Source organism: Leptonychotes weddellii, unplaced genomic scaffold (assembly GCF_054177405.1).
Source record: "Leptonychotes weddellii isolate Sample4059 unplaced genomic scaffold, ASM5417740v2 HiC_scaffold_3108, whole genome shotgun sequence".
Taxonomy (NCBI): Eukaryota; Metazoa; Chordata; class Mammalia; order Carnivora; family Phocidae; genus Leptonychotes; species Leptonychotes weddellii.
This window is the reverse complement of record NW_027907724.1, coordinates 1-9380: the sequence shown is the minus strand read 5'-3', so window position 1 is coordinate 9380 and position 9380 is coordinate 1. Positions and strand designations below refer to the sequence as shown.

The following is a 9380-nucleotide window of genomic DNA, read 5'->3' as shown; positions in this document are numbered from 1 at the left end:
AGAAAAATGTTGCTATGGCCAATGTCAGAAAACTTACTGCTTCTGCACTTTTTTCTTTTTTTTTAAAGATTTTATTTATTTATTTGACAGAGAGAGAGAGAAAGAGAGAGAGCACAAGCAGGGGAAGTGGCAGGCAGAGAGAGAGAGAGAAAAGCGGGCTGCCCACAGAGCAGGGGGAGCCTGATGTGGGACTTGATCCCAGGACCCTGGAATCATGACCTGAGCCAAAGGCAGTTGCTTAACCAACTGAGCCACGCAGGCAATTTCTATGGTTTCAGGTCTCACATTTAGGTCTTTAATCCATTTTAAATTTGTTTTTGTCTGTGGAGAAAGAAAGTAGTCCAGTTTCACTCTTTTGTATGTAGCTGTCCAGTTTTCCCAACATCATTTTTGAAGAGACTATCTTTTTCCTATTGGATATTTTTCCTGTTTTGTGAAAGACTAATTAGCCATATAATTGTGGGTTTATTTCTGGGTTTTCTGTTCTGTCCATTGGTCTATGTGTCTATTTTTATGCCTGTACCATACTGTTTTGATTATTACAGCTTTGTAATACAATTTGAAGTATGGAATTGTGATGCCTTCAGCTTTGCTTTCTTTACCAAAGTTGATTTGGCTCTTCAGGGTCTTTTGTGGTTCCATATAAATTTTAGGATTGTTTGTTCTAGCTCTGTGAAAAATGTTGGTGGTATTTTGATAGGGATTGCATTAAATGTGTAGATTGCTTTGGGTAACATAGATATTTTAATAATATTTGTTCCACCAATCCATGAGCATGGAATATCTATCCATTTCTTTGTGTCATTTTCAATTTCTTTCATCATTGTTTATAGATTTCAAAGTACAGGTCTTTGATCTCTTTGGTTAGGTTCATTCCTAAGTATCTTATTGTTTTTGGTGCAATTGTAAATGGGATTGTTTTCTTATTTTCTGTTTCCACTACCTCATTATTGGTATATAGAAATGTAACAGAATTCTTTTTTTTTTTAAGATTTTATTTATTTATTTGACAGAGAGAGAGACAGCGAGAGAAGGAACACAAGCAGGAGGAGTGGGAGAGGGAGAAGCAGGCTTCCTGCTGAGCAGGGAGCCCCATGCAGGACTTGATCCCAGGACCCTAGGATCATGACCTGAACCGAAGGCAGACGCTTAACGACTGAGCCACTCAGGCGCCCCTGTAACAGAATTCTTCACATTAATTTGTATCCTGCAACTTTTCTGAATTCATTTATCAGTTCTAGTAGCTTTTTGTTGGAGTCTTTAGGGTTTTCTGTATATAATATCTTGGCATCTGCAAATAGTGAAAATTTTACTTCTTCCTTACCAATTTGGATGCCTTTTATTTCTTTTTGTTGTCTGATTGTTGTGGCTAGTATTTCCAGAATTATGTTGAATAAAAGTGGTGAGCGTGGACACCCTTGACTACTTCCTGACCTTGGGGGGAAAGTTCTCATTTTATCAGCATTTAGCATGATGCTTACTGTGGGTTTTCATATATGGCCTTTATTATGTTGAGGTAAACATAAACCCTACTTTGTTTAGGGTTTTTATTCTAAATGGATGTTGTACTTTGTCAAATCATTTTTATACATCTATTTAGATGATCATATGGTTTGTATCCTTTCTCTTATTGATGTGATGTTATCATGTTGAATGATTTGTGGATATCATCCTTGAATCCTTGGACTAAATCCTGCTTGAATGGGATGATTCAACTGGGAGGGTGAATGATTTTTTTTAAATGTATTGTTGGTTTCTGTTTGCTAGTATTTTGTTGAGGATTTTTGCATCTATATTCATCAGGGATATTGGTCTGTAGTTCTTTTTTTTTTTTGTGGTGTCTTTACCTAGTTTTGGTATCAGTGTGATACTTACCTCATAGAATGAATTTGGAAGTTTCCTTTTCTATTTTTTGGAATAGTTTGAGAAGAAGAGGTATTAATTCTTCTTTAAATATTTGGTATAATTCACCTGTGAAACAATCTGGTCCTGGAATTTTGTTTGTGGGGAATTTTTTGATTACTGACTCAATTTCTTTGCTGGTTATTGGTCTATTCAAGTTTTCTATTTTTTCTTGTTTCAATTTTGGTAATTTATATGTTCCCAGAATTTATCCATTTCTTCTTGTTTGTCCAATTTTTTGGCATATAGTTTTTCATAATATTCTCTTACATTTGTTCATATTTATGTGGTGTTGGTTGTTATTTCTCCTCTCTCATTTGTGATTTTGTTTAGATGGTTCCTTTCTTTTTGTTTTTTTCTTTTTGATGAGTTTGGCTAGAGGTTTATCCATTTTGTAGATCTTTCAGAGAACCAGCTCCTGGTTTCATTGATTTGTTCTCTGTTGTTGTTTTTGTTTGTTTTTACTTTCTATGTCATTTATTTCTGTTCTAATCTTTATTATTTCCTTCCTCTGCTGGCTTTAAGCTTCATTTGTTTTTCCTTTCCTAGTTCCTTTAGGTGTAAGGTCAGGTTGTTTTATTTGAGATTTTTCTTGCTTCTTAAGATAGGCCTGTGCTGCTTTATATTTCCCTCTTAGGACCGTGTTTGCTGTATCCCAAAGGTATTGGAATGTTGTGTTTTCATTTTCATTTGTTACCATGTATTTTTTAAATTTCTTCTTTGATTTCATGTTTGAACCATTCATCGTTAATAGTAGGCTGCTTAACCTCCATGTTATTTGTGGTATTCCCCAATTTTTTCTTGTAGTTGACTTCAAGTTTCATAGTGTTGTGGTCAAAAATATGCATGGTATGATCTCAGTCTTTTTGTACTTGTTGAGGCCTAATTTGTCACGTAGTATGTGATATATTCTGGAAAATGTTCCATGTGCACTTGTAAAGAATGTGTATTCTGCTGTTTTAGGATAGAATGATCTGCATATATCTGTTAAATTCATCTGTTCCAATGTATCATTCAAAGCCACTGTTTCCTTGTTTATTTTCTGTTTAGATGTTCTGTTCACCAAAGCAAGTGGGGTGTTAGAGCCCCTACTACTGTTGTATTAGTATTGATTAGTTCCTTTATGTTTGTTATTAACTGTTTTATGTATTTGAGCAGTCCCATTTTGGGTGCGTAAATATTAAAATTGTCATATCTTCTTGTTGGATTGTCTCCTGTGTTAATATATAGTGTCTTTCTTTGTCTCTTGTTACAGACTTTGTTTTAAAGTCTACTTTGTGTGATATAAGTATTGCTACTGTAGCTTTCTTCTGACATCCATTTGTATGATAAACATTTCTCCATCCCCTCACTTTCAATCTGCAGGTATCTTTAGGTCTGAGATGAGTAGGAATAATATAGATGAGTCCTGTTTTTTTAATCTGTTCTGTCACCTTATTTCTTTTGATTGAAGCTTTTAGTCCATTTACATTCAAAGTAATTTTTTTAAAGATTATATTTATTTATTTGAGAGAGAGAGAGAGCAAGAGTGCAGGGGAAGGAGCAGATGGAGAAAGATAAGCAGACTCTCTACTGAGCACAGAGCCCAAAATGGGGCTCGATCTCATAACCCTGAGATCATAACCTGAGCTGAAATCATGAGTTGTTCACTTAACTGACTGAGCCACCCAGGTACCCCCCGAATAATTATTGATGGGTGTGTATTTATTGCCATTGTGCTACTTGATTTGTTGTTGTTTTTGTAGTTTTTCTGTCTCTCATGGTTTGCTGGGGTTTTTTAGTGATTATTTTGGTTTCTTACTCTTTATTTTTTGCATACCTATTAGTGCTTTTGTTTAGAACAATAAGCACCTTTATTACATGATCAAAGATAGAAGGCAGGAAGATTTATTTGCCTTTCTGAGCTTTTCTTTTCCTCGGATGGAAGTCTACCTCCTTGTCCTCTAGCATATAACCATCTTCTTGGCCACACTGGCCTGTTTTTGAAATGAGGCATGCAAGAAGCTTGCCCTGCTGGCACTGCTCCTCTGGAAAACTGCTGATTTTGGCATTTTTTTCCTTTCATTATACTTATTTTGAATTTTCTGAGTTTTTTTTTTTAATTTCTTTCTCCTTTGGTGTTAGCTTGGCCCCCTTCTTGTGGCCAAGGGGCAGTGCATAGCAGGACTCATACCACTGTGGGTTGTCAATAAGCATGATACAGTTCTTCACCACGGTCTTTGTGTGGACTAGTTCCTTGTTGGATGCATTGTAGACAACATCAATAATCCTTGTTTTACACATACAACAGTCAGAGCCCCAGACAAAGCTCCCCACATCCAGCCTCAAAGCATGGTTCTTCTTGTTGGCTTCCCAAATGTGGACTGTATGAATGTGGCAGGGGCCAATCTTAGTGTTGACAGTGGGGCATCCTTGCTCATACTTCTGCTTTTTATGGTAGGGCTTTCTCTTGCCCCCAATATTATGATGCTTGTGCCAGTTGTCCTGAGAGATTCCCATCACTTGGCACTAGTTGTAAAAGAAGTATTACTGTTTTTTGATTTGTGGTTACCATTCAGCTTACATATAACATCTCCTGCATATAGCAGTCTTTATTAACTAGATGGTTGCTTATTTTTGAACTCACTCTTTACTCTTTTCCCCTCCATGGTTCAGATATTTGGTATCATATTTTACATCCTTTTACTTTGTGCTTCTAATTTTTCTTACTCTTACTTATTGTTTTTTTGTGTTCCACTCACAGAATCTCACCTAACATTTCTTGCAGGGCTGTTTTAGTGGTCATGAATTCTTTTAAGTCTGTTTACGTGGGAAACTCTTTATCTCTTCATCTATTCTGAATGACATCCTTGTTGGATAGAGTATTTTTGGCTGCAGATTTTTCCTTTCAGCACTTCAAATACATCATGCCACTCACTTCTGGCCTGCAAATCTTCTGCTGAAACACCTGAAATCATTATAGGGTTTCTTTTGTGTGTAAATGTCTTCTTTTCTCTTACAATCTTTAAAATGATCTCTGTGCCTCCTGAATCTGGATCTGTTTCCCTCCCCAGATTTGGGAAATTTTCAAGTATTGTTTCTTCAAATATGTTTTCTGCCCACCTTCCTCTCTCCTCCTGGGATCCCTATAATGTGAATATTGCTATGCTTGATGGAGGAACAATTTCTTAAAGTTTATTCTCATTATGAAGTATTTGTTTATCTCTCACATGCTCAGCTTCATTATTTTCAATTACTCTATCTTCCAGATCATTGATATGTTCCTCGGCTTCCTGTCACATATTATTTATTCCATCTATTATATTTTTAATTTCACTTATTGAGTTCTTCATCTCTGATATGTTATTTTTTATCTCTTTGTCAAGGGTCTCACTGATGTCCTCCACCCTTTACTGAAGTCCAGTGAGTATCTATTTTTTCCATGTTTTCTTATAATTTAAATTCCAGTTAGTTAACATACAGTGAAATATTAGTTTTAGGCTTACAATATAGTGATTAACCCTTCCATAAAACACCCAGTGCTCATCACAAGTGCGCCCCTTAATCCCCATCACCTATTTAACCTCTCTGCCCACCTCCCCTTTGGCAACCATCACTTTGCTCTCTATACTTAAGAATCTGTTGGCTTGCATCCTTCTCTTTATTTTTCCCTTATGCTTATTTATTTTGTTCCTGAAATTCCACATATGAGTGAAATCATATGGTATTTACATATGGTGTTTGTCTTTCTCTGACTGATTTTTATCACTTAGCATAATATTCTACCTCTACCCATGTCACTGCAAGTGGCAAGATTTCATTCTTTTTATGGCTGAGTAATATTCCATTATGTATACAACTTCCTCTTTATCCATTCATTGTGGGTGCACATTTGGGCTCTTTCTAAAATTTGGCTATTGTTGATAATGATGCTATAAACATTAGGGTGCATGAGTCCCTTTGAATCAGTGTTTTTTAATCTTTGGGTAGATAGCTGGTAGTGCAATCACTGGGCCATAGGGTAGTTGTATTTTTAACTTTTTGAGGAAGTTGCATACTATTTTCCAGAGTGGCTGCAACAGTTTGCATTCCCATTAACAGGGCAAGAGGGTTTCCCTTAATCCCCATCCTCGCTGGCACCTGTTGTTTCTTGTGTTGTTGATTTTTGTCATTCTGACAGGTGTGAGGTGATGTCTCATTATAGTTTTGACTTCTATTTCCTTGATGATGAGTGAAGTTGAGCATCTTTTCATGTGTCAGTTGGCCATCTGTGTATCTTCTTTGGAAAAATGTCTATCATGTCTTATGCCCATTTTTAATTGAATTATTCATTTTTAGGGTGTTGAGTTTTATAAGTTCTTTTTATATTTTGTATAATAACCCTTTATAAGATCTGCCATTTGCAAATATCTTCTCCCATTTACAGGTTGCCTTAGAGTTTGGTTGATATTTTTTCCTTCACTGTGCAGAATCTTGTTATTTTGATGAAATCCCAATAGTTTATTTTTGCCTTTTTTCCCCTTCCTCCAGAGCCATATCTAGAAAGAAGTTACTTTGGCCTATGTAAAAACGGTTACAGCCAGTGTTCTTCTCTTGGATTTTTAAAGTTTTAGGTCTCACATTTAGGTCATTCATCCATTTCGAATTTATTTTTATGTATCATGTAACAAAGTGGCCCAGTTTCATTCTTTTGCATATTGCTGTCCAGTTTTCCCAACATCATTTGTTGAAAAGACTCTTTTTCTCATTGGATATTCTTTCTTGCTTTGTTAAAGATTAATTTACTATATAGTTGTGGGTTTATTTCTGGGTTTTCTATTCTCTTCCACTGAAATATATCTATTTTTATGCCAGTGCCATACTGTTTTGATCATTACAGCTTTTTAAAGATTTTATTTATTTATTTGACAGAGAAAGACACAGCGAGAGAGGGAACACAAACGGGGAGTGGGAGAGGGAGAAGCAGACTCCCTGCCGAGCAGGGAGCCCGATGCGGGACTCGATCCCGGGACTCCAGGATCAAGACCTGAGCTGAAGGCAGTCGCTTAACCAACTGAGCCACCCAGGCACCCACATTACAGCTTTTTAATATAACTTGAAGGTCGGATTGCAATGCCTCCAGCTTCACTTTTCTTTTTCAAGCCTGCTTTGGCTGATTTGGGGTATTTTGTAGTTCCATATAAATTTTAGGATTGTTCTAGCTTTGTGAAAAATGTTGGTGGTATTTTGATAAGGATTGCATTAAATGTGCATACCTTTGGATAGTATAGACATTTTAGCAATATTGCTCCTTCCAATCCATGAGCATGGAATGTTTTCCCATTTCTTTGTTTCATTTTCAATTTCTTTCATTAGTGTTTTATAGTTGTCAGAGTACAGTTCTTTCACCTCTTTAGTTAGGTTTATTCCTATTCCTGGTATCTTATTGTTTTTGGTGCAATTGTAAATGGGATTGATTCCTTAACTTTCCTTCTGCTGTTTCATTAATGCTGTATAGAAATGCAACAGATTTCTGTACACTGATTTTTATTTTACTCAATCTTTTTCTCTTTAACATATAATGAATTATTTGTTTCAGAGGTATAAGTCTGTGATTCATCAGTCCTACACAATTCACAACACTCACCATAGTATATACCCTCCCCAATGTCCATCACCCATCCACCCCATCCCGCCCACTACCCTCCACTCCAGCAACCCTCAGTTTGTTTCCTGAGATTAAGAGTCTCTTAAGGTTTGTCTCCCTCTCTGGTTTCATCTTGTTTCATTTTTCCTTCCCTGCCCCTATGATCCTCTGTCTTGTTTCTCAAATTATATCAGAGAGATCATATGATACTTATCTTTCTCTGATTGACTTATTTATATCATGTGAGTTTACTGAATTCATTCATCATTTCTAGCAGTTTCTCATGGTGTCTTTTGTGTTTTCTATATAGAATATCATGTGATTGGCAAATAGTGAAGGCTTTACTTTTTCCTTAGAGATATAGAAGGCTTTGATTACTTTTTGTTGTCTGATTGCTGTGGCCAGGACTTCCAGTATTATGTAGAACAATAGTGGTGACAGTGGACATCCCTGTCTTGTTCCTGACCTTGGAGGTAAAACTCTCAGACTTTCCCCACTGAAGATGATATTAGCTGTGGGTTTTTCATAAAGGGCCTTTATGGTATTGAGGTATGTTCCCTCTAACCCTATTTTATATGAGGGTTTTTATCATGAATGGATGTTGTACATTGCCAAATGCTTTTTCTGCATCTATCAAAAGAATCAAAATTCTTACCTTTCTTTTATTAATGTGAATTGATTGACTTGCAAATACTGAACTACACTTGGAGCCCAGGAATACATTGCACTTGATCATGGTGAATAATTTTTTTAATGTACAGTTGGCTTCAGTTTGCTAGTATTTTATTGAGAATTTTTGCATCCATGTTCATCACAGATATTGGCCTGTAGTTCTTTTTTTTGATGGATTCTTTTTTTTAAATTGTGTTATGTTAATCACCATACATTATATCATTAGTTTTTGATGTAGTGTTCCATGATTCATTGTTTGCATATAACACCCAGTGCTCCATTCACTACATGCCATCTTTAATACCCATCACCAGGCTAACCCATCCCCCCACCCCCCTCCCTTCTAGAATCCTGTTTGTTTCACAGAGTCCATAGTCTCTCATGGATCGGCTCCCCCTCTGATTTCCCCCCCTTCATTTTTCCCTTCCTGCTATCCTCTTCTTTCATTCTTTTTTTTTTAACATATAATGTATTATTTGTTTCAGAGGTACAGGTCTGTGATTCAACAGTCTTACACAATTCACAGCGCTCACCACAGCACATACCCACCCCAATGTCCTTCACCCAGCCACCCCATCCCTCCCACCCCCACCACTCTAGCAACTCTCAGTTTGTTTCCAGAGATTAAGAATTCCTCATATCAGTGAGATCAAATGATAGATGTCTTTCTCTGATTGACTTATTTCGCTCAGCATAATACCCTCCAGTTCCATCCAGGTCATTGCAAATGGCAACATTTAATTCCTTTTGATGGATGCATAATATTCAATTGTATATATATATATATATATATATATACCATATCTTCTTTATCCATTCATCTGTTGATGGACATCTTGGCTCTTTTCATAGTTTGGCTATTGTGGACCTTGCTGCTATAAACATCGGGGTGCACATACCCCTTCGGATTCCTACATTTCTATCTTTGGGGTAAATACCCAGTAGTGCAATTGCTGGGTCATACGGTAACTCTATTTTCAAATTTTGAGGAACCTCCATACTGTTTTCCAGAGTGGCTACCCAGCTTGCATTCCCACCAACAGTGTAAGAGGGTTACACTTTCTCCACATCCCTGCCAACATCTGTCCTGTCCTGACTTGTTAATTTTAGCCATTCTGACTGGTGTGAGGTGGTATCTCATTGAGGTTTTGATTTGGATTTTCCTGATGCCGAGCGATGTTGAGCACTTTTTCATGTGTCT

The 9380-nt window shown here is 36.6% G+C and overlaps 1 pseudogene; it reads right to left on the bottom strand.

Moving 5' to 3' along the window:
- Positions 1-3789: 3789 nt before the first annotated feature.
- Positions 3790-4401, bottom strand: LOC102738739 (small ribosomal subunit protein eS8 pseudogene; annotated as a pseudogene).
- Between the last annotated feature and the right edge of the window lie 4979 nt (positions 4402-9380).